The sequence below is a fragment of the Psammomys obesus genome, unplaced genomic scaffold (genome assembly GCF_907164565.1).
Source record: "Psammomys obesus unplaced genomic scaffold, mPsaObe1.curated_primary_1811, whole genome shotgun sequence".
Classification (NCBI taxonomy): domain Eukaryota; kingdom Metazoa; phylum Chordata; class Mammalia; order Rodentia; family Muridae; genus Psammomys; species Psammomys obesus.
In genome coordinates, this window is record NW_026596079.1 from 37,794,941 (window position 1) to 37,819,990 (window position 25,050).

The window sequence follows — 25,050 nt, forward strand, 5'->3', positions numbered from 1 at the left end:
GATACTTGCCAAAATAATTAAATAAATAGAAATCAGTTTAACAAAATGTGGGCCTCCGTTAGTAAAGTGTCTATCTTGTACCTGAGTTTGATACCTATAACCCATGTAACAAAAAAGCCAAGTGTGGTGCTTTATACTTGTGATCCAAACTCCAGGAAGGTAGAGACAGACAGACACACACACACACTCCTGTACAAATATACACACATAGGATATTTTCTCTTTCACTCGGGGAAGCACACTACTTAACAGAGGTAGGTATGTTTACACGGAGTCATTTTTAAAGGTTACATAACAAAGGATAAGTCCACATGTGGTGTCTGTAAAGGATTTTATTGTGTTTTCATACGTGTGTGCTTGCGCCTGTGTGGGGGAGTACAGGCGGACACTCTGGTGGTGATCAGAGGGTGGCTCTCGGGAGCTGGCGCTCTCCTGCCACCTTGTGGATTGTCAGGCCTGCCACATGCACTGCTATCTATCCGGGCCATCTTGCTGGCCCTGGATGATAAATGGTTTAGTCTTGTGGAGTAGGTAAGTTGTGAGATAAGCGTCTTTAGAGGTGCCTGGGAAGCTAGCTGTTCACTGAGAGGGAAAGAGAAGTAGCCGTATTTATTAAGATTATAGTCTGAAAACAAAACAACAACAAAAAGATTATAGTCTATAAGCTAAGTAAGAGCCCAGGAGTCAGGAAATTGAAAATGGTGGTAACATATTTTTTCCCTTGGCCTCTCCTCCTCCTTGCTCTGTCCCAGAAGGTCGCTAACAAGAACAGGAGAGAGAGAGAGAGAGAGAGAGAGAGAGAGAGAGAGTCTTTCAAGTGTGAGGCTTCTCGGCAGCTTTAAAAAGTCCTTTATCAAGTAGCTTACATTCTGAAGGAAGGCCACTGCTAAGCAGTGGTCTCTAACACCTCTATTCAGAGTGACAGTCAGTCCTCATTTTCTTTCTCTTTGTGGCTTTCGAAATGTGTTCACTTATTAGGAATACCTCTCTTCCTTCCTTTTTAGGCTTTTCTATTACATTCCTTATCTTTGTTTACCCTCTTAACAATTGTAACATAAAACCAAATTTTTCACTACACTGAGGGTATTTTATGACTTGTTTCAAAACCTGCTAATTTTGAGCAGTTAAATCAGTAAACATTTAGAAATCGTACTGGGCACTCTGGGTGATGGCAGGGCCAGCAGAAAAGTGCCTAAGGCACTCAGTCTTCAGTTGAATTGATTAGCTGAATTAATTACACAAATTATGGCAGTTGAATTGTTTACCTCCAGAGATGGTATGGGCTGTGGTATGTGTTCAGAACCCAATACTAATCTGATGTACTATAGAAACAGAAAGGCCCCCTCCCCATTCTAAACATAGACATATGTTTCCTGAACTGGGTGAAAGGGCTTAACAGACTGGCTGATCATGGTCCAGTAGACTGCTATAGGCAGAGGGGACATCATACTGAAAGCATCAGAGTTTCAGAAGCGGAATCCAGAATATGTATGTGTATGGTAAAAACAGCAATAGGTAAGCTAATGATAGAGGTTTAAAGATAGGGGTCAGCCAAAGCATGGGCTTTATAAGTTTTTATGCATAAAGAAGTTGAAACGTTTTTTAAAAGATTAATATGATATGTGCCTTTAAAAAGTGTCACAGTACAGAGAATGAGAGGATGAGAACAGTGCCAAGGATCAGAGAGATGCAAGATCAAAAGTAGAAAGTGGCTTATGGGCTAATTCATTTATTCCCATACTTAGCAAGTATTCATCTATGATCTAATATGAGTTTAGCACTATTCTTTGTTTTCATCCTTGTGGAGCTTATATTCAATGCAGAAAGATGGGGAAATGTATTAGGGATATGAAATAGATATTAGGAGGGTTAGGGAGAAGAGTATGAAAAGTCAAGAGACCTTAGCATGTACTGTGTGAGGAGAGAGAGAGAGAGAGAGAGAGAGGATAAAAGAATATTGAGTCACTTTTGGGTTTCTGTTTGGACGAGTAGGAGGTAGTAGTGTCACTCACCAAGAGGAGTAAGAGGAAGGGTGAAGGGGTGTGAAGAATTTCAGTCTTGAGCATAACAAGCTTTATGGACAGGTAATGCTAAGACACAGCGGTACACTAGCAAAAATAACAGTATGACAATGGCACCAGCCTAGACAGAGAGACTTATTGAAGCCGAATAGAAAAACCAGAATCAGGCACATGTAGCAACAATCACCTGGTTCTTGACAGAAACACGCATGGGGAAAATTGTCTCTGTAATAAGTGGTGCTCAGAAAACCAGTTATTCGTATGTTGACTGAAACTGGATTCTTTGCCCTCATCCTATACAGAAACCCAAGACATTAATAAAAGATCTGGTTTGAAACAACTAAAGGAGATATAGAGTGAATAGTCCAAGGTGTAGGCATAAGCAAAAGTTTTCTGAGAATGACTCCAGTAGCTCAGGAAATAACTAGAATTGACACAAAATTGCATGAAATTGATAGGCGTCTGCAAGGCAAGAAGGAAAAACACAGTGAAAAGACACAAGGACGGAATGGGGCAATCTTGTCAGCTGTTTGGTTGACAGAGGATCAATATCCAAAATGTAAGAAGAAAGTACACCCCTTGGAGGTAATTAATCCAGCCAACAAATTAACTATAAAATGAAAAAGTATACGTAACCAATAAATGCAAGGAAAAAAAGTCTAAACTGTTAAGCCACCAGGGAAATACAGATCAAAAGTGCACTGAGATTTCATCAGTCAGAATGGCTGTCATCAGGGGCTCCAGCGAGGAGTTTTGGCAGGGATGCCAGGGAACAGGAATCCTTAGATACTTGGTGAGAATGTAAGGTCGTCTAGTCACCAGGGACATCAGTATGGAAGTTACTTTTAAAATTCAAAAGCTAACTACGAACATAATACAGTTTACACTATCCTGTGATATACCCAGCAGGATCTAAGGCGGTGTCCTGTAAGTCCATATTTGTCATTCCACTATTTACAGTAGTATGTTATAACATTAGCCTGGATGTCCACAAGCAGATGAATAGATAAATAAAATGTGACATTTTTATTCAGCTATAAAGAACAAAATTATGTTCTTTACAGGGAGGTAGAACTAGAAATCATAAGTGAAAGCCGGTTTCAGACAACTGTTGCATATTTTCTCTGATGCAAGGACTTTGGGGGGGTCTTGTAAGTACAAAGATACTACTAGGGATGTAGAAAGGGAAAGAGGAGAAGGAAGAGGATAATAAATGGTAATAAGGCAGATACAACCTAGTATATTAATGCATTGTGGAAATGCCATAATGAAGCACATTACTTTAGTCAATTAGTAAGTGTTAAAAATAAACAAAACAAATAAATAATCATTGCAGCCCCTCACAAGGTAGCTGTGAAGAATTCTGAACTTTTCTAAGTGTCATTTTCTCTGTTTATAAACCGAGGATAGTCTCTCACTCAGTGAGTGCTGGGGGTCAAGTAAAACCTGCATCTCAGGTTTGTATTGAGGTGGAAATTTAAGAACTCGTAATAACATGGAGAGCTTGAACCTTTAAACATAGTTTTTTGTTGTTATTGTTTTCTTTTGTTTTACTGTGGCAAAACAGAAGCAACTCTAAGACAGGAACGATTTGGCTCAACCTGTGGGTAGACGGCCGTAGTTCTGTTTCCGGCAGAGGAGTGAGAGTGCACTACTGGTCACAGCACGGTAGACCAAGAGGCAGAAACAGCCAGCTGGAGAGGTCTCACACTTAGAGACCTGCCCTGCTTCTACCAGCCAGGCCCCATCTGCAAAGAATTCCACCGCTGTCAGAAGCTGGAGGCCAATGGTTTAAACAGCATTGGGAGGATATTTCAGATTCAGACCTGACAATCCGTCTGGGGTCCCAAAGGTTTATGGTTATCTCATAATGCAAAATGTATCTAGCCCATCAGCAAATCTTCCCATAATCTCAAGGGTTTCAACATTGTTTAAAATCTTGATCTTGGAGACTGGAAGCAAAGTTTTAGCCATGAGCCCCTGTAAAAATCGTAAGAAAATTATATACAGTATAATATACAGTGTAGCATACAGTGGCACCAAATAAAACTGCCCATTCCAAAAGGAGAAAATGGGGGCATAGCAAGAAAAGACTAGACCAAAGAAAGAGTGAAGCCCAGTAGGACAAATGCTCAATTCTCCAGCCCCAGGTCCATCATCTCAGATGCTTGGGGACATCCTCTGAGCCTCAGTGACTTCACTAGCCCTGCCCCAGGCCCTGCCACCGCTGACATGGCTTCTTTCTTAGGTTGGCTTCAGCCAGTGAAAGAGTTCTTATTACTGGAATCTCCAGCATCCTGGGGTCTTCAATGCAACTTACGGTTCACCCTCATAGCTTCCCCATAGCTTCCTAGAGGATCTCTTAAGAGAAGCAGACCCTCCCACGCACTCTGTCTAGTCTTCTCTGGAACCTTGGTGTAAACACTAGTGACCCTGTAACTCCTGCATTGGACATTTCTGCAAAGCTAGCAACATGTGAACAAGGCCAAGCCCAGGTGCCAGCCTGAGAAATAGCCAGACCTAATTTTATCACGAGTACTGTAACTTCTGAATGTCTGGGCAGTTGACCAGTTGAGTGGGGAGAACTTCCCTCTGTGGCCCTTTCCCAAGAAGACACCATCAAAGCTCTCTTTTCAGACATTCTTCTGTCAAATGAGTTTGTGCTTTTACACCTTGAACTTTTGATGGGAAGGGTCTTGATCAAGGAACCTTTCCAATTGTCTCAGTGCCTGTGATGGGTTTATTTTTTTATTATTACTACAGTTTATTCACTTTGTATCCCAGCTGTAGCCCCCTCCCTTGTCCCCTCCCACCCTCCTTTCTTTTCTCCTCCCATGCCCCTCCCTCAGTCCACTGATAGGCAAGGTCCTCTTTCCCTTCCATCTGACCCTAGTCTATCAGGTCCCATCTTTTTGTCACCTTATTACTTTCTCCAAATTTGCTTTGTCAGCAACTTTAAAGGTTACTTATACTCCTTTTTTGCCTGTCTTAGTTTGGGTTTTATTTCTGTGAAGAGACACCATGTCCACAGAAACTCTTATAAAGGAAAACATTTATTTAGGGCTGGCTTACAGTTCAGAGGTTTAGTCCATTATCATCATGGTGGGAAGCATGGCAGCGTCCAGGCAGACATGGTGCTGGAGAAGGAGCTGAGAGTTTATATCTTGATCCTAAGGAAGCAGAAGGAGATTGTGTGCCACACTGGGTGTAGCTTGAAAATAGGAAACTTAGAACTCACCCCCACAGTGACATACTTCTTTGAACAAGGCTACACCTACTCCAGCAAGGCCATAGCGCCTAATAGTTTCACTCCCTATGGGCCAAGCATTCACACATGAGTCTATGGGGGGGGGGGTTTCCTATTCTAACCACCACAGTATCCAAAAAGCACATATCCTGCTCTGCTTTTTGGTATGTGATTCCCACTGTAAACTGGTTAAAAGCATCAAGCAATAACTAATCCACAGCTTGAATGTTATACAGCCTTGAAATTTCTCTGTCCATTCTTCAAACATGGACACAATGTAGCTAGATTTTTTATTTTATTTTATTTTATTTTATTTTATTTTATTTTATTTTATTTTATTTTATTTTAGGCCAGAATGTAGCACAACTCTGCTACATCCTCATTCCTTTTCATTACTTGTTCTGTTATGAAACCTTATGAGCACAGTATTTACTGGTTTTCTGGTCTTCCACTATATGAGGTAACAGTATTGTAAAGTGTCTTTAATCCACATCCCCAGACTCTTCCACATTCCTCCTACAAACTAGCTCAAAGGTCTAAGAACCACACCAATCTGTACCATTTTTCCTGTATTGGTTGCTTCTCATCACTGACAAAATAACCTAATGGGAACAACTTAATGGGAAAAATAGTTATTTTGACTCCAGGTTTCAGAGGGTTTGAGTCCATCATGGTAGGGAAGGCCTGACAGTGTGTCCACTTGTGGTAGCAGGCGTGTGAAGCAGTGGCTGTTCCCATCATCAGGGAGCAGGGAGCCAGGCAGGAACCATATGGTAAACACTGAGAAGCACACTCCTGCTGACCTCTTCCCATCAGCCAAACCCATCTCCTGAAGTTTCGACATCCTTTAAAATTACACCATTAGCTGGAGACAAGTGCTCAGAACACTTGAAAGTTGGTTGAAGCCTTGAAGAAAATAGTAAAGGTCTGATGATTTTCAGGAAGCGGGAGATAGAGTTGAATGTGGCATCGTTAAAAGATTAGACAGCAGCACTGAATCCAGCTGTCAGCTGTTTTGGAGGATGAGGTATTGTGTACATGTTACTGGTAATCTTGTCTGTTTAGTTCTGTGTGGACCTCCTTGTTAGGGGTAGATAGGTAGTAGAAGCAAACCTAGTCTCTTGAGCATGCCAGGAAAAAAAAAAAAAAATATATATATATATATATATATATATATATATTCCATTATTTTAATAATAGTTTCTTTTAAATGTTACTTCAAAGTAGTGATGTTAAAATTTGATTTTAAAAAATAATTCTGATTTTTTGGATTTAACATTTTCTTTGACAGATACATCGATTTCTTCCATTGTATCTTCTACACCTGAGATTCTTTCTTCCATTTCTTGTATTCTGTTGGTTATGCTTACCTCTGTAGTTCCTGTTTTCTTCCCTAAATTCTTCCTCTCCATTATTTCCTCCATTTGTGTTTTCTTTAATTTTTCTAGTTCTATCTTCAGGTCTTGAGTTGTTTTGTTTACTTCCTTCACCTGTCTGCTTGTATTTTCCTCTTTTTCTTTTAGTTCCTTCAACTCTGTCTTTTTGATTTCTTTCAGTGATTTAATTATTTCTTCTCTGAAGGCCACAAGCTGTTTGGCTGCATCTTCCCGTATTTCTTCACGGATGGCCCTAATCTGCTTGTCTTTATCTTCCTCCATTTCTTTACGGATAGCCATGATCTGTTTGGTTTTATCTTCCTCTAATTCTTTACGTATTTTATTTGTTTCCTCTATTATTCTCTTCATCAACATAGATGTAAGGTCATCTTCTTGATTTTCTATTATACTGCATTGTTCAGGGCTGTTCGCCCCTGGATGGCTGGGTTCTGGAGATGCCATATTGCTCTGTCTTTTGTTGGTTGAGCCTTTACGCTGACCTCTACCCATTGGGCTGATTTAGGTGTTGGCTGTTACTTTCTGTGCTTCCTGGAGTCCCGAGGTAGGGAGTATCCCCTTGGCCGGAAGATGATTTTTCCTGAAGGAGTCCTTCTCTGCTTTTTGGTTATGGTCACTGTATGGCCAGTGTTTCTCAGGAGTTGCCACTGCTCACCTCAGGTTTATAGCCCTGAGTAGTAGCTGTGGTCTATGTTAGGCAGGGGGGATCTCCTCTTACCCATAGAAGTTCTCAAGACAGCTGCCCCACTGCTGGGTTTCTTGTTATAAATTTAGTGTGCTGCTGCTGCTCACTAAATTTCCATGTACAGTCCTCTTGAAGAACCTGCTGATTCCCTAGCTGTGGGGTTTTCTCCCAACAGGGAAACTCAGTCTGTTATCCTGGGGCGCACAGTTCTGTCCGGGAAAGTGGGAGGTGCACTCAGCAAGTCTCTGGGCCAGAGGCTGATTGCTCCACTCTGGACCTGGAGAATGTGCACCTAGGTTGAGTTGGCGCCTGGGGGCACTGCTCTGGTCTGGAGGCTGGGTGCCTCACTCTGGACCAGAAGCTGTGTGTCTCTGTCTGGGATGGCGGCTGCAGGCACCACTCTGGTCCAGACGCTGTGGGTGCAGCCCTCTTGAAGGACCAGGGATTCCCACAGTTTTGACAGTCTAGCTAGGGATAACTGGTTGATCCTTGGCACAGTATCTGAGGGCTGCTGTAATGGCTCTCTGGCTTTTGTAGGTCTGAGGATGCAGCTGTGTGTCCCAGTGCCCTAGGGGAACTCAATAATGGCGGCAGAGCACAGTGCTCCTGCCTGCACTAGAGTCTGCGTGAGTCCAGGAAGTGTTTTGGTGCTGGGTGTCCTAAGCGTTAGAGCTGCTGACCCCCGCCGCTGGGGGTTTCCTCCTGCCAGAGACACGCAGTCTGGTGCCCTGGTGCCCTGGTGCCCACAGTTCTATCTGAGGCGGCGAATCAGGCGCGCAGGCAGGGCTCCGTGCAGGCGCCTGTGTCCCGGCTCTGGGTCCGGGCTGGCTCTTGGGGTACCCGCAGAACCCGAGTCTTTTCCAGGAGATGTCTGGGTAACCTGAGGTTGGTCCCAATTGTTTCCTGCTCCGTGGGGTTATCTCTCAACTGGGAAATCCAGTCTATGGTGTTGTGGGCCCACAGTTCAGTCTGGGACCATGACCAGATCGCGCTGGCGTGTAGCTCTGGGCTGGCGACCAAGCGCCTGGCGGAACCGGGATCTCTTCCTCGGTTTAGCCGGGTGAGTTAAAGCTGATTGAATCCCCCACCGTGGGGTATCCTCTCACCTGTGAAACACAATCACTTGTGTTTTATGGCTGCGAGTTCTGATTGCTGGTCGCTGTGCCAATCCTGCTGTGCTGCTCCTCAGAATGAGAGTCCTCCCAGCGCCGCCATCTTGCCCCCAATAATTCTGATTTTTAAAGGTAGGTTTTCTGCATCCTAATGTACTATAAATCACATATCTTTACTACAAAGTGAGTGCATTTGCTTTCATTAGTTGTATATAAATGTCAAAATGTGTCAGTTAATGGTGTCAGTAAACATGGGAAGGAGACAGCCACCGGCTAGTTTAGCTACTGTTGACTCTCATGTAGAAGAACTTTAAAAAATTATCCATTTCTATAAAAGAGGGCTGGGTGTCTTAAAGACTAGAACTGCAGAGCTACAGAATTTTTTCTTTAGAAAGATAGCATGCAAGTTCATGTATTCAGCAAATTAATTAGGGAAGTAATACATGTTTTAACAAGCCAAACAGAGTCATGTGTTGTGAATAAAAGCCAGTATGTCTGCCTACCTTCACAGCAGGTGTGAGGGATAAACTGTAAAACTACATACACTTCTTTACGTTTAATCTGTTTATAACGGTGGTGCAGAACAGATGCACAGTACCTCAGGAGTCACGATGGAAAGACAGCATCATGGTGCTGGTCTAATGATGTCCACATGGAGAAAATGCAAATAGGCCTGTATCTACCCCTCTGCACAAAACTACAGTCCAAGTGGATCAAAGACCTTGACAGAAAACCAGATACATTAAATGTGATAGGAGAGAAAGTGGGAACCAGCCTGAACTCATTGGCACAGGAGACAACTTCCTGAACAGAGCACCAACAGCACAGGCTCTAACATCAACAGTTAATAAATGGGACCTCATGAAACTGAAAAGCTTCTGTAAGACAAAGGACACTGTCAACAGAAAAGCTGTTTTTAATGTTGAAATTAAGTAGATTAGAATTTCACCTGGCCCTACCACTTACTTTCTGAAAGATCTTGGATAAGTGACTTACCCTGGGCTATTTTCCTCATCTGTAATGTGGGGTTTATATTCTTACAGCTTCAGGAGGCAGATTTAATAGTATATTGCAAGGTCATTGCAGTGCATAGTGCTGCTTAAATGTCCGTGGTCAGTGGCTATTGACCTTCTGGGGTGTGCAATGGGAATTGGCTGCAGAGGGTAACCAGAGACCTTTTTGGGGTCTTGAAATGTTTTGTCTTGATTGTTGTGCTGGCTGCAGCTCTGTATATACCTGTCAGAGCATGCTGATAATCCTCTTGAAATCCATGAAATTTTTCAAATAAATTACATGTTAACACAGCTGATTTCTAAAATTTGACTTACCTTTCCTCTGCACTTCAGTTTCATTAGTGATTGGTAAAATAGTTTATGAAAGTTCCTTCCCAGCAGTGTGGGTGCTGGTGAGCATACCCCAAGGGCATGCGAGCAGGAGACATGACCCTGCCTCCTGCATTGGGTGCCCAGCCTGAGCTGGAGAGCTCCTGGTGCTACAGATAAGGGAGAGCTGACATACAGGCCAGTGGCTACCATCCAGGCCTAGATCCAGGGCTCTGAATTGGCCCACGCCAAAATCTGCAAACAGTTCAGATGCATGAGAGGGCCAGTGCTGCTGTTCCAAAGCTGCGGGATCTCCATGACACAGCACAACAGCAGGATACCCAGGAGGAGTCCCTGTGAGGATCCAAGATTGATGGTGTCACAGGAGCCAGGGACCGCTATTGTTTTGTTTTGTTGTTGTTGTTGTTGTATGTGCCTGCATGTGTGTATGTTTTATTTTGGGGGAAACTTGCAAGCAAAGGGTAGACATGAGTGGATGGGGAGATGAGCAGGAGTACATGATATGAAACTCAAAAAGAATCAATAAGTTTTTTGTTTTTTGTTTTTTAAGTTCCTTTTCAAAATTGTCACTAGGCTTCTCGGGTTGGGAGAGGAGATTGAGATTGATTGATTAATTGATTGATTGATTTTTCATTAGAGATATGCAAATCGAAGTCATTGGGTACCACTTTACACACAGTAGAAAGACTTAAAAAGAGAGATGAGGGATTGGGGAGATGGCACAGGGGATAAGAGCACTTGTTTTGTTTTGTAAGCAAAAAGATTCACGTGGCAGCACCTACATCAAAGCCAGGCATGGCTGTGCGTGTCGGTCACCCTGCACTGAGAGGCAGAGACAGGCACAATTGCTACGGCCATGGGGAACAGAGTTAGGTCATTCCTCAGAAGAGTAGCACTCGGCTGCCATGTGTCCACCAATTGTAATCTCTGTGTATTCACTGGAGAGTCGTGAACACTCCCTCACAAAGAGTGGAGCCCACCCCAGCGTGCCGTTGATGAACAGGTAAACAGAGTGTGAATGCCCAATCACACACAATTGCTGAGACATAAAAGGGAAGAAAGCCAAGAATGAACATACAGTTTTCATGTCTTTAACTGGATTATGCAGCCCATAGAGTCAGAAAGAAGATGGGATGTTGTTAGGGACTCAGAACAGAGGGGGAATGCAAGCTTTCTTTGAGGAATGATGAAAATATTCAGACCTTAGAAAGTGGTTTTGATTGCATAGCATAACCTATTAAATATACTTAAAAATCACTGACTGTACACTTTTAAATGATTTTATGATATATGAAATATGTTCAAATAAAGCTGTTAATGGAAGTAGTGTAAATGTATAATTTACGAGACTTTCTTGGAATTCTGTCTCCCCTAAAACCTTAATGTCTGTAAATCGTAGGAGTGATAGATACAAGTCGTTGAACCTGGATCATCTTAAATTCCTTTTCTTGTTTATTACCAGTTCTTATACCAGTGGTTCAAGCTAATTTTAGAAAGAGAATTCTTTCCATCAGCATGAATGCTCACAGATGCTTAGCAGAAGTTAGAAAGCCTTTGTGTGTTCTCTCTGGGGTGCGATTCATTCTGGGGATACTGGGAGCCTGTGCTGCTTAGGGTTTGTACTTTGAATAGTTTGTTGTCATTATAAAGATCCCTCTAGTTTAGTGTGTGTGTGTGTGTGTGTGCGCGCATGCACATTAGTGAAGGTACCTGTAGTGGCCAGAGGCATCTTGGCATCTTGACTCTCCTGGGGCTGAGCTTACAGGCAGGTGTGAGCCACAGCATGGGTGCTGGGACTTGAATTCTGTGAGAAGGGCACCTGGTGTTAACTGGTAAGTTCTCTCCCCAGTGCCCAGATCCTTCTTTTTAAGATGTTTCAAACAAAATCTCACCAAGATAGTATAACAGGGTACCTAAAGTACCTTTTCCATAAAAGTAATATTATAAATAACCAGTACTATTATTTTAGGTGGCAGACCGATTCTGGCCAGTTTATAAAAATCTGTTGCGGATGACTTAAATTAGAAGATTGTAGAAATAAAATAATTGTAGAGTACTAGAAAATACATAAAATAAGAAAATCTAATCTTAATCTTTCTATTTTTTATTTATTTATTTTGGTATGCATTATCTCATTATAGGCATTTTTTTTTAAGATAGTAGGAACCTGGGAGCTGGAGAGATGGCTCAGCGGTTAAGAACACTCACTGTTCTTCCAAAGGTCCTGAGTTCAATTCCCAGCAACCACATGGTGGCTCATAACCATCTATAGTAAGATCTGGTGTGCAGGCAGAATATTGTATAAATAATAAATAAATCTTAAAAAAAAAAAAAGATAGTAGGAATTCTTTCCTTAAAATATTGTGCGGATTTTTTTTTTCACTGAGTTCTTTACACGTTTTCAAAGAATCAAAAACAAAAACAAAAACACCCAGGTGAAATTATACCGTGGATAGTATAGGTATTAGATAGTTTGAACCACCGCATCAAAATGCCACCAACTGTACTTAACAACAGACGTTTATTTTCCTGCAGTTGGGGATGCTTGAAAGGTCAAGATTTAGATGGTGTCAGGTGCAAGTTTTTGCTGATGTATCTTTTCCTGTGTCCTCTCACGCCTCTTCTGTGCACACATGAAGAGAGTTCTCTGCTCCTTCTTTCTCTTACCAGGATGCCCAGATTCGGGCTCAGACCTTAGAACTTCATTTAGCAGAGAGCCAGGGCTCAGGGTGTTCTGGGAAACGATGTGGCCACCCTGCACATCGCCTGTGATCCACAGTGGTGACCTGCGGGACACAGCCCTGAGGGTGCAGTAGTGGCACACGGACCTTGGTGGTAGCCCGCAGCTCTCTGATTGCACCCAAGACACTCAACAAGAGATCATACCTGATACCAGAGACCTAGCCATCTGCCCAGGGTGAAGTCAGGGATCTTAGAGGAGAACCAGCAGTCACCGCTTTAATAAACCAGCATAATCCCTAACTGGATTTTAATTATTTGTCTTTGTATCTCCAGAGAAGTTGTTTATGGATTTCCATGAGACCCCCTTTGGCCAACAGCTCAATTAGATGTAACCAGTTCCTGATACTGGAAGCTTCATTTGGTAACAAAATATTGCCAGTTGGGGCTCTGTCTTCCCTATTACTTGGCAATTTCATTTAGATCACCTTTATTTATGTATATTTTAGGAAGCTTTGCTGTATTGGGTTTTCATACTAGCTCTCAAATGTCCCTTATTTTTAGCTATCTCCCACCATATGCCTTCCCTCATCTCCTTCTTCTCCCAGCTCCCCCAAATAATCCTTCCAGTCCAATACCCCTACCCCATCCATCCATAACTATTCTGTTTCTCTTTTCTAGGGAGGTCTATCTGTTCCCCTATTCCATTATCCTGTACTTAATCTCTGTGGTTTTACAGATTGTAGCTTGGCTGCCATTAACATCTAATATCCATATAAAAACAAATAATAACCATTTTTGTCGTTCTGAGTCTGAGATACCTCACTCAGGATGATTTTTTTCTAATTATATCCATTTACCTGGGAATTTCTTGATTTCATCCTTTTTTAAATGGCTGAGTAATATTCTATTGCATAAATGTGCCACATTTTCTTTACCCATTCTTCTGTTGAGGGACATCTAGGGTGATTCTGTTTCTGCCTATTACGAATACAGCAGCAATGAACATGGTTGAGCAAGTGTCTCTGTAGTAGGATGAGGCATTCTATGTGCCCATATCCTATATGGTGTTTTATTTAGGATTTCCATTGCTGTGAAGAGAAACCGTGACCACACCAGCTCTTATAAAACAAAACATTTAATCAGGACTGGCTTACATTTTCAGAGGTTTAGTCCATTATCATCATGAAGGGAGCATGGCATCCTACAGGCAGACTGGCTGCTGGGGAAGTTGAGAGTTCTACATCTTGATCCAAAGGTAGTAAAAGGAGAGTGAATTTTTATTTCATACTAGATGTAACTTGAGCATTTAAGACCGCAAAGTCGAACCTGCATGTACTTCCTCTAACAAGGCCACACTTCCTCCAATAAAGCCACACTTCCTAATAGTGCCACTCTCTACTGATCAAGCATCAAACACGTGTGTCTATGAGGGTCCAACCTATTCAAGCCACCACAGGTAGTATAGTGGGATCTTGAGGTAGGTCAATTCCCATCTTCCCAAGGAACCGCCACCCTGACTTCATCAGTGGCTGTACAAGTTTGCAGTCCCACCAGCAGTGTGAGTGTTCCCCTTCACATCCTTACCAGCATAAGCTGTCACTTGTTTTATTGACCTTAGCCATTCTGATTGCTGTAAGATAAAATTCTCAAAGTTTTGATTTGTATTTCCCTGGTGGCTAAGTATGGTAAACATTTCTTTAAGTGTTTCTCAGCCATTTGAGTTTCCTTTGAGAACTCTGTTTATATCTGTAGCTCACTTTGTAATTTTGTGTTATTTCTTTTCTTAATATCTAGTTTTTTGAGTTCTTTATATATTTTGGATGTTAGCCTTTTACCAAATGTGTAGTTTGTAAAATTTTCCCATTCTGTAGGCTGCCACTATGTCCAAATGATGGTGTCCTCTGTCATAGAGAAGCCTTTCAGTTTCATGAGGTTCTGTCTGTTAATTATTGATCTTAGTGCCTGTGCTATTGGTTATCTGTTCTGAAAGTCTTTTCCTGTGCCAATGAGTTCAAGGCTACTGCCATCTTTCTCTTCTATGAGGTTCAGTGTACCTTGTTTTATATTGCGGTCTTTGATCCATATGGACTTGAGTTTTGTGTGGGGTGCTAAGTATGATCTATTTGGATTCTTCTACATGCATCCAATCAGTTTGACCAGTACCATTTGTTGAATTTTTTTTTAATCAAAAATCAGGTGTCCATAGGTGTGTGGATTTATGTCTGGGTTTTCAATTCAATTCCATTGATCAATGTGTCTGTTTTTGGTTTTTGTTGTTTTTTGTTTGTTTGTTTGTTTTTAGCAATACCATGCTGTTTTGTTGTTGTTGTTGTTTGTTTGTTTGTTTTTATGACTGTGGCTCCGTAGTACAATTTGAAATCTAAACTGGTGAGACCTCCAGCAAATTTTTTTTTTCTGATTGAGGATTATTCTAGCTACCTTGGGGACTTTTTTGGTGCATACATGTTTCCATATGAAGCTGAAATCCTTTCAAGATGTGTGAAGAATTGTGTTGGAATCTTGATGGGTTTGCATTAAATCTGTAGATTGCTTTTGTCAGGATGGCCATTTTTGCTCTGTTAATTCTACTGATCCATGAGCATGGGAGACCTTTCCATCTTCTTCAACTTCTTTCATCAAGATTTAAAATTCTTGTCATACAGATGTTTCACTTGTTTGGTTAGAGTTATCCCCAGGATATTTTAGATTATTTGTGGCTATTTTAAAGGCTGTTGTTTCCCTGATTTTTTTTCTTCAATCTGTCATTTGTATATAGGAACGCCTTGATTTTTGTGAGTTAATTTTGTGTCCAGCTACACTGCTGAAAGCGCTATCAGCTGTGGGAGTTTCCCAGTAGAATCTTTAGGGTCACTTAAGTATAGTATATCATCTGCAAATAAAGGTATTTTGACTCCTTTCCAATTTGTATCCCCTTGATATCCTTCAGTTGTATTATTGTTGTAGCTAAGAGTTTAAGTACTTGAATAGGTCTGGAGAATGGACAACCTTGTCTTTTTGTGATTTTAAGTAGAATTGCTTTGAGTTGGCTATAGGCTTCCTGTAAGTTGCTTTTATTATATTTAAGTATGTCCATTGTAGTCCTAGTTTTTCTAGGACTTTTATAATGAAGGAGTATTGGATTTTTGTCAGAGGCCTTTTCTGCATCCAAGAGATGACCATATGGTTTTTGTCTTCTAGTGTGTTTATATAGTGGGTTATATTTATTAGTTTATGTATGTTGAACTATCCCTGCATCTCTGGGAATGAGCCTACTTTATCATGGTAGATGGATCTTTTTAATTTATTCTTGGATTCAGCTTTAAGTATTTTATTGAAAAATTCTGCATCTATTTTCTTTTTTTTTATTTTTTTTTATTTATTTTTTTTTATTTTATTTTTCTTTTTAGTTACATTTTGTTAACTCTGTGTCCCAGCTGTATCCCGCTCCCTCATTCCCTCCCCAACCCCACACTCCCTCCCTGGTCTCCTCCCTGCCCCTTTCCAAGTCCACTGATAGGGGAGGACCTCCTCCCCTTTCATCTGAGCCTGTTTTATCAGGTATCTTCAGGGCTGGCTGCAAAGTCCTCCTCTGTGGCCTAACAGACTGCTCCTCCCCTGGTGGGGGGGGGGGTCAATTTTCAACAAGGGAAATTGGTCTGTAACTTTATTTGGTCTTTTTGTGATTTGGTATCACGGTAACTGTGACCTTGTAAAATGAATTGGGCAATTGTGTCTGCTGTTTTGTGGACTAATTTGATGAATATTGGCATTAACCTTTTTTTGAAAGTCTGGTAGAATGCTACGCTAAAACCATCTGACTGGGCTTTGTTTGGTTGTGAGACTTTTAATGACTGCCTCTATTTCACTAGAGGTTATAGCTCTGTTTCGGTTGTTTATCTGATCTTAATTTAACTTTGATAACTTTTCTTTTAGATTTTCCAATTTCATGGAGTACAAGTTTTTAAAGTATGTACTTAGGATTCTCTGGATTTCCTTGGTGTCTGTTGTTATGCCCCAGAACCCCCATTTTGCCGCTGATTTTGTTAAGCTGGATCTTCTTTCACCACCTTTTATTTAACTTGAATAAGGGTTTTTCAATCTTTTTTCCCTCAAAGAACCAACTCTTTGTTTTATTGAGATTTTTTATTTTGTTTGATTTTAGCCCTGAGTTTGATTTCTTGCCATCTACTTCTTCTGGATGAAATTTTATTTCTTTTTGTTTTAGAGCTTTCAGGTTTGCTGTTATTTCACTCCAGTGAGATCTCACCAGTGTTTTTATGTAGACATTTAGTGTCATGAACTTATCTCTTAGAACTGCTTTCATTGTGTCCCATACATTTGGATATGCTGTGCACTCAATTGCATTTGATTGTAGGAAGTACTTAATTTCCATCTTGGCCCATTTTTCATTCAATAATGAGTGGTTCAGTTTCTATAAGTTTGTATCTGTGGAGATTTGCTTTTTGTCAAGTATATAGTCAATTTTGGAAAAAGTTTGGTGAGGTGCTGAGAAGACGGTATATTCTTTTATGTTTGGGTTAAATGTACTGTAACTATCTCTTAGACCTATTTACTTAATGATATCAGTTAGCTCCAGCATTCTCTGTTTAGTTTTTGACTGGATGACCGGTCAATTGGTGAAAATGGGGTATTGAAGTCTCCTACTATCAGTGTGTGGGGTTCATATGTGATATAAGTTGTAGTAGTGTTTCTTTTACAAACTTGAGTGTCCTTATGGTTGGTGCCAGATGGTAAGAAGTTCAGAGTTCTCTGGGTAGACTTTCCTTTGAGGAGTAAGTAACAACATCCTCCCCTCTATCTTTTGATTAGTTTTGGTTTGAAGTCTATTTTGTCAGGTATTAAAATGGCTAGTCCAGCTTGCTTCTTAAGTCCATTTGCTTGGAATATCCTTTTTCATCTTTTTACCCCAGAGTGATGTCAGTCCTAATTTTAATATTTTAAAATTCACCTGTAAAGGATAGAGTTCTTCCATTCTTAATGACTATAAATGCTTTTAGTTTATTGTTAGTTTTTAATAAAAAACCTCCTCAGTTTTATTAAAGAATCCAGCAAGGTTCAAATTTATATTCTTTTTTTTTTCTTTTTTCAGTTTGTAAGTTCAGTCATAGCCTTTTGAATGTTGTTTTTGTAAACCATCAAATATTTTTAATTATTTATTAATTACAATTTATTCATTCAATTTATTCAGCTATAGCCCCCTCCCTTTTCTCCTTCCATTCCCACCCTTCTTCCCTCTTCTCTTCTCATGCCCCTCCCCCAGTCCACTGATGTGGGAGGTCTCTCCCCTTCCCTCTGACCCTAGCCTATCAGGTCTCATCAGAACTGTCTGCATTGTCTTCCTCTGTGGCCTGGTAAGGCTGCTCTCCCCCCCCCCCCAGGGGGAGGTGATCAAAGAGCCAGCCACTGAGTTTGTGTCAGAGACAGCCCCTGTTCCCCTTAGGGAACCCACTTGGACACTGAGCTGCCATAGGCTACATCTATGCAGGGGTTTTAGGTTATCTCCATGCATGGTCCTTGGTTGGAGTGTCAGTTTCAGAAAAGGCCAAATATTTTTTTTTAAAGAAACTATTTTTACAGTTTTCGTTCTAGAGTTTGCCTGATGTATCTCAGTAATGTAATAGAGATATTCTTTGTCTTCTGCTTTTCCTATAAATTGGTAATCAGATTTAGAATCAAATCTACAGAGTCACTAGCCACAGGGGCTATTTTAAATTAAATAATGGAATTAATTGCAATTAAATCAAATTAACTTATTTGTTATGGTACAGGGACCTTATTTCAAATGACGGATAGCCATATGTGCCAAATGGTTGTCAAAGTTAGTGTCTTTGTGGTATGTGTTCATCTTTCTAGAAAGTTCTCTGTCACAGTTCTCTTAAGTAAAGGCTTGCTCAAATTTGCTTTCCATTTTGACATGTGTTCAACTATTGGGAGGCAGGCAGTGTCTCCTTGCCTCTTTTTTTCTGACTTTCATGGCTAATGCCCAAGTCTGTTATGTCACTAAGTGCAAGTGCTGACCATGGTTTTAAAGTCACCTCTCACCAGAGTGATCTCCCAAAGCTTCATTGCTGCGTCGATTAGGCCATGCCATTTCTCAAGTCTTTTGCTAAGGAAAGATAAAGAAAAATTTGTCTGTTGTATAAAGGACCAAAGGAAATCAAAATTGAAAGTGAGCCTCAGCTATGTGACTCCTAGGGTAAGGGATCGGATTCTATCTGAAAGGAAAATGCTGCAATTTGCCTCAGCCTGGGACCTTCATCCCATTCCATTTTGTTGCAAAAAGCTCGTCATTTGACTTCAACAGCTATAAACAGAATGATTGGGACTGGCATTCTCTTTCTGTGAGTGTAATGGCTGGAGCTGCTGCAGGTGCTTTGTTAGCCTCATTAAAACAGCGTTGTGGCCAGTAAGGTTGGAGATCAAGGAATCTAGATCTCAATCACATGTTGTCTGGAGTTCAGCCTGCCTCTCGTTTCTTTAATGAGCTTTTTTGAGATAAAGCTTGCATGCAATGAAATGAATTCATCCTGAGCTACGTTTGGTGACTTTTGCCTACACAGTGCAAGTGTACCAGTCCCCAGAGTACAGAGAAGCTTCGTCAGCCCAAGCTGTTCATTGCTTTTGTAAGTCCCTTGGCCTCACTACCCACTACAGACACTGCTGGTTTGTTTTCTGTCACTCTTGAACTGTTTCTGTAACTGGGATTTTTATGGCTAAAGTCCCATCTCCAGTAGCCGCAACAGGCAAGGCGAGGCCGCCATGCCAATACACTAACTAAAGAGAAGAGTAAAGGAAAAAGGAGATGGGAAAAACAGTCAATGCATTGGTCCTATGACCCCAGTACATCTTTGGGGTCATGATACGAGCTTTAGTGTGGTGACTTCAGCACTCTGAAGGTGTGTGGTAATGTAACCCAAGGATAGTAGTCTGGTGCCTGTGACATGAATGCAGGCTTAAGACAAAGGCTTCCCTGTGCCTTGAGCCTGGAAAGGGAAGGCAGGTCAGGTTGACAGGTAATCCTCGAGTGTGCCTGTTCAGCAGAGCAGACAGACACTCAGTGAAGGCAGAGCTTTAGGGCGTACGTGAAGGCTCTGTGCTGGGTGATGCTTCACAAAAGTTCCTTCTAGAGCTTTACGTGATGAAGGTTTTGGCTTTTTGGGATTTGTTTGCTTGTTTGATGTTTTCATTTTCCTTTACATAGCAGTTTTGCTTAGTTGTGCTTATTCATCATGAAAAGGAACTTTTCTAAAATGGCTGTACAGTTTTATACTCCAAACAGCAATTTTTTATTCATAAAATACTATATTAAAATTTTATTAAGTAATGAATTTATCTATTTGGGGGTTGTGTGTGTAACGTGCAGGAGTTCTTTCTTTGCACCATGCGAGTGCTCAGGAAAGAAGTCAGGTCATCAGGGCTGGTAGCAAAGTGCCTTTTGTGCTTACCTAACCCTGAGCCATTGGGAAGTTCCTGGGAAGTTTCATGAAGGGATGTGACTTAGTAAAGCAGTCAGTCTGCTGCTGCCGTGGGTGTTCTGATTGCTGGTGACACGTGGGAAGGTCCACCTGAGCGCTCTGCCACACCTGAACTCCTTCAGCTAGGTAAGCTGCAAGTGTTGGAACTTCTACCTCATAGCAGCTCCTCATCTGTGCACATATGCAGATTAGTCTAAGCCTAGGACCTGGCTGCATATTTTGGAGTGATTTTTTTTTTTTTTTTTTTTTTTTTTGCATTCTCTGAATATTGCTACTGCCTCTCTGACCAGTTTCTGTTCCCCAGCCTAACAAGATGTCCCCACTCTGCTGGGTGCTCATGGTCTGGGAGCTTTTTAGGCAGCAAGAAGTACAGTAATAGTGTTCGCCTTACTTGTCCCCCTTTCTCGGCAGTCTCCAACTTACATCACAGACTGATGTCCAGACCTTGAGTGTAATTCGGCTTTACCACAGCCTTTTTGATTGTTCAGCACAGACTTACTGCCTTATTCCAGTTCTGTGGTGACCTGTAGGAGGAGTCCTGTGTGAGTTCTTATTTTTGTGTATTTTCTTCTGTGTGTATGTGCTCATTTCACATCCTAATCCTTCACCAGTTTTTCTTTTTATTGTCTTGTGTTTTTCAGATAGATGCAGTTATATCATCTACACCTGTAGGTGGATATTTCTTTTGCAATTCTCAGTGTCTGGTTTTCCCAGTAAATTGGCTGATATGGGAAACTGGTGGGTACATCCCCCAGTCTTACTTTTGGTAGAAAGCTCCCTCCTTGAGGAGGGCACTTGCATTATTTGCTTTTATTTCATAGATTTTGGAGTGATTTTCTTGAGCGTCCAGCCTGTTGAGAGCCAGGACTTTGCATATTAGTCTTACCTGCATGTCAAGTACTCTTTATTTGGGTAGATGAAGGCTGAATGTCCCTGTTTCTGTCATGTTCTGCTCTATTCCCCAAGGCTGCAAAGTAACAGAACCCAGCTGTATACCATTGTTCTCCACAGCTTCTTCCCTCAGCATCCCCCGTCTCAAGAGCAGGACCTTGTGGACTGTGTGTGTGTTAACTAACTGCCATACATACAGTGGTTATTAGTCAAGAGTTTTAGCTACTGAATGAAAAGAGAACGGAAAGAAAAAAACACCAGATGGAAAGACCATAAATGTAAGCATTATTTATGACACCACTAGTATATACAAGTGAGCGAGCCCAGTCTTTTTTTTTTCCAAGAACATATATGCTTTAATAGAATATAAAGACATAGGGGAGAGTCGCCAAACAAAGGGATGCCACAGGGAGCCGTACAGGGAAGAGGGCCATCTGTGATGGTCTGGTGTCTCTTGGAGCAGCTGGCTTTTTTCCTCCTGCCTTTGGGAGGATGTACTCAAAGAAGTGTGTTTGGTTGTTGCCTTAGTTTCTTTATTTTTTAAAAAAGTATATTTATTTTATTTTTTATTCACTTTACATCCTTGTTGTAGCCCCATCCCTCTTCCTCTCCCAGTCCTATCCTCTCCCTTCCCCTCCCCCTCCCTTATTCCTCAGAAATGGAGAGCTCCCTTTCCCATCCAGCCCAGCTCATCAAGTTGCATCAGGACTGAGCATTTCCTCTTCCCTGGTGGCCTGCAAGGCAGTCCCACCAGGGGGAAGTGACCAAAAAGCTGGCAAATGCGTCTGTCTTCAACGCAGACTGGCTTCCCTTAAATGTGGACTCATGAAGCCTAAGCTGCCCATCTGCTACATCTTTGTAGGGGGACAAAGTGTAGTCCATGCATGGTCCTTGGTTGATGCTTCAGTCTCAGCAAGTCACTCTGAGCCCTGGTTAGTTGACTCTGTTGGTCTTCTTGTGGTGCTCCTGTCACCTCCAGGTCCTTTCCCTTTCCTCCCACTTTTCCACAAGACGCCCCACACATCACCCAATGTTTGGCTGTGAGTCTTGGCATCTGTTTTGAAGTGCTGCTTGGTAGAGCCTCTCAGAGGACAGCTCTGTCAAGCTTCCGTCTGCCAGCTTAGCAGAGCATCAATTCATGGTGTCAGGGGTTGGTACTCTCCAATGGTGGGTCTTTGGTTGGGCCAGGCATTCAATGTTTGGGCGTTCCCTCAATCTCTGTTCTATCTTTATTTAACTAGCCAAGCCTCACACAGCTTCTCTCCATTGTGTCATCAGTTCTCTGATTGTCAGAACTACAGAACAATAAGTGGAACTGTTAATCCTTCTTAGTGTTTAGTGAAGTGGGGACCGTTGATTCTTAGTATTTAGTTAGTGGGGTGGGAACTAACCCTTCTTTGTATTTATTTAGTAAAATTAGAACCATTAACTCCCTGTAGTATTTAATTAGTGATACTGGAAATAAAATGTGTCACAAGAAATAATTTCCTAATTTAGGTGCCAGAGAGACTTTGTCTGGCTTTTTAACTAGCCAGCTGCTAATGTGTAGTTAAGAAGTAATGATTGTTACCCTTCCCGCCTCTTCCCCAGAATTTGCTGCAATAAGGGTAGCGTTCTGTGAGCTCTCTGTAGGACTGCATAGGTACTGTTGTTACAGGAAGGAAGGTGCTGTGTATCTGCATTTGTAGTCTGTGGCAAAGTTGGAGGGACAAAGACTGTTTTCTTTAGGTTGTTTTGGAAAACCTGGAAGTAGTTAATAATGTTTTGTAGGGGATGTACCTTTTGTAGGTGATGTACTTGTTAAAATATTACTATGTCGGTACACCTAAATTAAGTTATCCAGTTTGACCAGTGTGTAGTTAGAAACAAGTAATAAGAACAAAATGTTTGATTTTAACAGAGTTTATCTTTTTTTTTTTCTTACGTCCAGAGAGGACTATGTTCAACTAGGAGTGGGTATATAGAAAGCCAGCAGTACTGTCCGTTTCTAAAAGCACGCTGATGCTCTTCTGAGATTGTAATATTTTCACCACTGAGCAGTGTCACATTTCTGTTTTCCTGGAGTGATAAGGCATGAGCAGTATTTGTTCATTCGTCTTTCTGTTTTTATGTATAATATGAATAACATTTTAAATCTGTGCCGATATATAACAGATCCAGTCCTTGTGTAAGTGCACAGAATGCGCCTGTCTAATCCCTGTGCCTGAAGTTTTCAGTTTATACTTTACCAACAGTTTCTGTAGATGCACACATGTACATGTAACATGCGTATATACATATATGTGAATGCTGAAAGCTATATACACGTTCTTAAGGGTGAGATTGGATCGTATCCTAATGTTCTGAGACTTGCTAAACAATTATAAGACTGTCGGTTTACACATTTGTATGTTACTAAAGATTTAGACTTTTTTTTTTTTTTGCATTTTAAAGAATTCCATTTAGCCTATGATATGTTTTCTCTGTTTTAGGGATGAATTGAGGCCCAGATAGGTTAGGCAGCTTGCCCCAGCCTGCACACAGGGTGGCAGAGCTGGTGTTAGAAGCCTGGCCATCTAGTCCACAATCCACAGGGTGCCACTTTCATCAGCCTGTTCTTACTCACTGTTCTGGAAAAGGATTTCTTCCGTTGTGTGTCTACCATTAAATCCACAGTTGCAGATGTGCCTTTAAGGCTGTCAGAAGCACAGCTATCCTATGTAGGTGCGCATGGAATAGAAAACCTTGCGTTGCTGCTCCAGCTTTTACATGCATTCCTTTACTCTGCTTGGGTGCAGAGTACTCAAGCCTTAGACACTGCAGTGAGACAGACTGTGGTAGTTGCTTTACTGATTGTGTTTCTTTTGTTTCTTCTGTCTTTAAAATAAGTAAGTTGTGTGTGATAGAGAGGTAGACGGAAACTTTCTAGTGGTTCTAGTTCTGTGTGTAGGATTTACATTGCTGTGCAAAAGAAATGGTGCTTATGTGGTTTTAACACACAATGCTTAAAATATGGGCAACCAGGTTTGCTTGTATGTTTCATGTCTTACACACCTGCTTTCACTTGTACTGTTTCTGAGGGGAATATAGCAGGTCCTTTCCTTTTGAGCAATATAGCTGTAGTTAACTGGGTGGGATTTTTTTTTTTTTTTTTTTTTTTTTTTTTAGTAGTGTTTTATTCTGCAGTAGTAATTCTGCACTTTACCCAGGTGGGAAAAAAAAAAAAAATAAGTGACTGACTGTTCAGTGTTACGTGCCATGACATGGTTGCGTGTTAGGAATCATGGCACCTCTCATTTATCCATCTATCAATGGTTTGAGCATCTACTCTTCTGTTCTAGGATCTTTTTGGTTTTTAAGTGGTTGCCAAATAAGCACAGACTCTGTTCTAACTCGTCTCTGTGAGCACTGAAAAAAGGCAGGTTGTTGGTTACAATGTTGTGATTTTCTCCATAGTAAACCAACTAATTTACCGTGTTCCACCCCTATTGTACAGATAATCCTTTCCCTGCCCTTCCTGACTGTTGTGGTGTCAAGTCTAGACAGTAAGTGGAGAAGGACAAAACTTTCGAAGTAATGAGCAATTTGTACAAGAAAGAACTGGGCCTGGAGCTTAGTGGTGGAGCATTTGCCTTGCATGTTCAAGAGCCTGGATTTGCTCCTGCACAAGCACAGAGCGCTGGGTAGGATGATATTCGAAAGAAAATAATTTGTAATAATACAAAAATGTGTTTTACAAAGCGAATGCCTGAAGAGATCCCATTTGCATTGATTTGAAGGAGCAGATAGTTTGGCTTTTCAGAAGTCACACTTATTGGTGGCAGCGCCACTTGGCAGCTCCCTGCACGCTTCTGTGGAAGGAGTGAAAGAATTGTTACTTCTCTTAAAGGCCATCAAAAGCATGAGAAAAAGTGAAAAGATACACAGGGCAATGAAAGACCTGTGTTACGGGGAAACATTGCTGGAACGCTCACAGTTACCAGGGTCTGATGAGACTGATGGGACTCCTTAAAGTCACCGGTAATTGGTTGTTCTTTTTGCTCTCTATATTTGTGAGATCTCTATATTGAACTTCATTGTAACTTCCAAAATGTTTTGTCCTACTCTTTTTTGTTTTGAACATTATTATAAAATAATGTAGTTTTTGATAATTGAAAGTCATTCTATGTAGTCTTCTTTTAAGAAGAATGTGAAATTTTT

At 41.2% G+C, this 25,050-nt stretch overlaps 1 protein-coding gene across 2 annotated transcripts in view; it reads left to right on the top strand.

The window, feature by feature from the left end:
* The window catches only part of Lrp12 (LDL receptor related protein 12), a 75,617-nt gene that overhangs the window by 15,953 nt on the left and 34,614 nt on the right, over window positions 1-25,050 (top strand). The gene's annotated exons all lie outside the window — the stretch shown is intronic.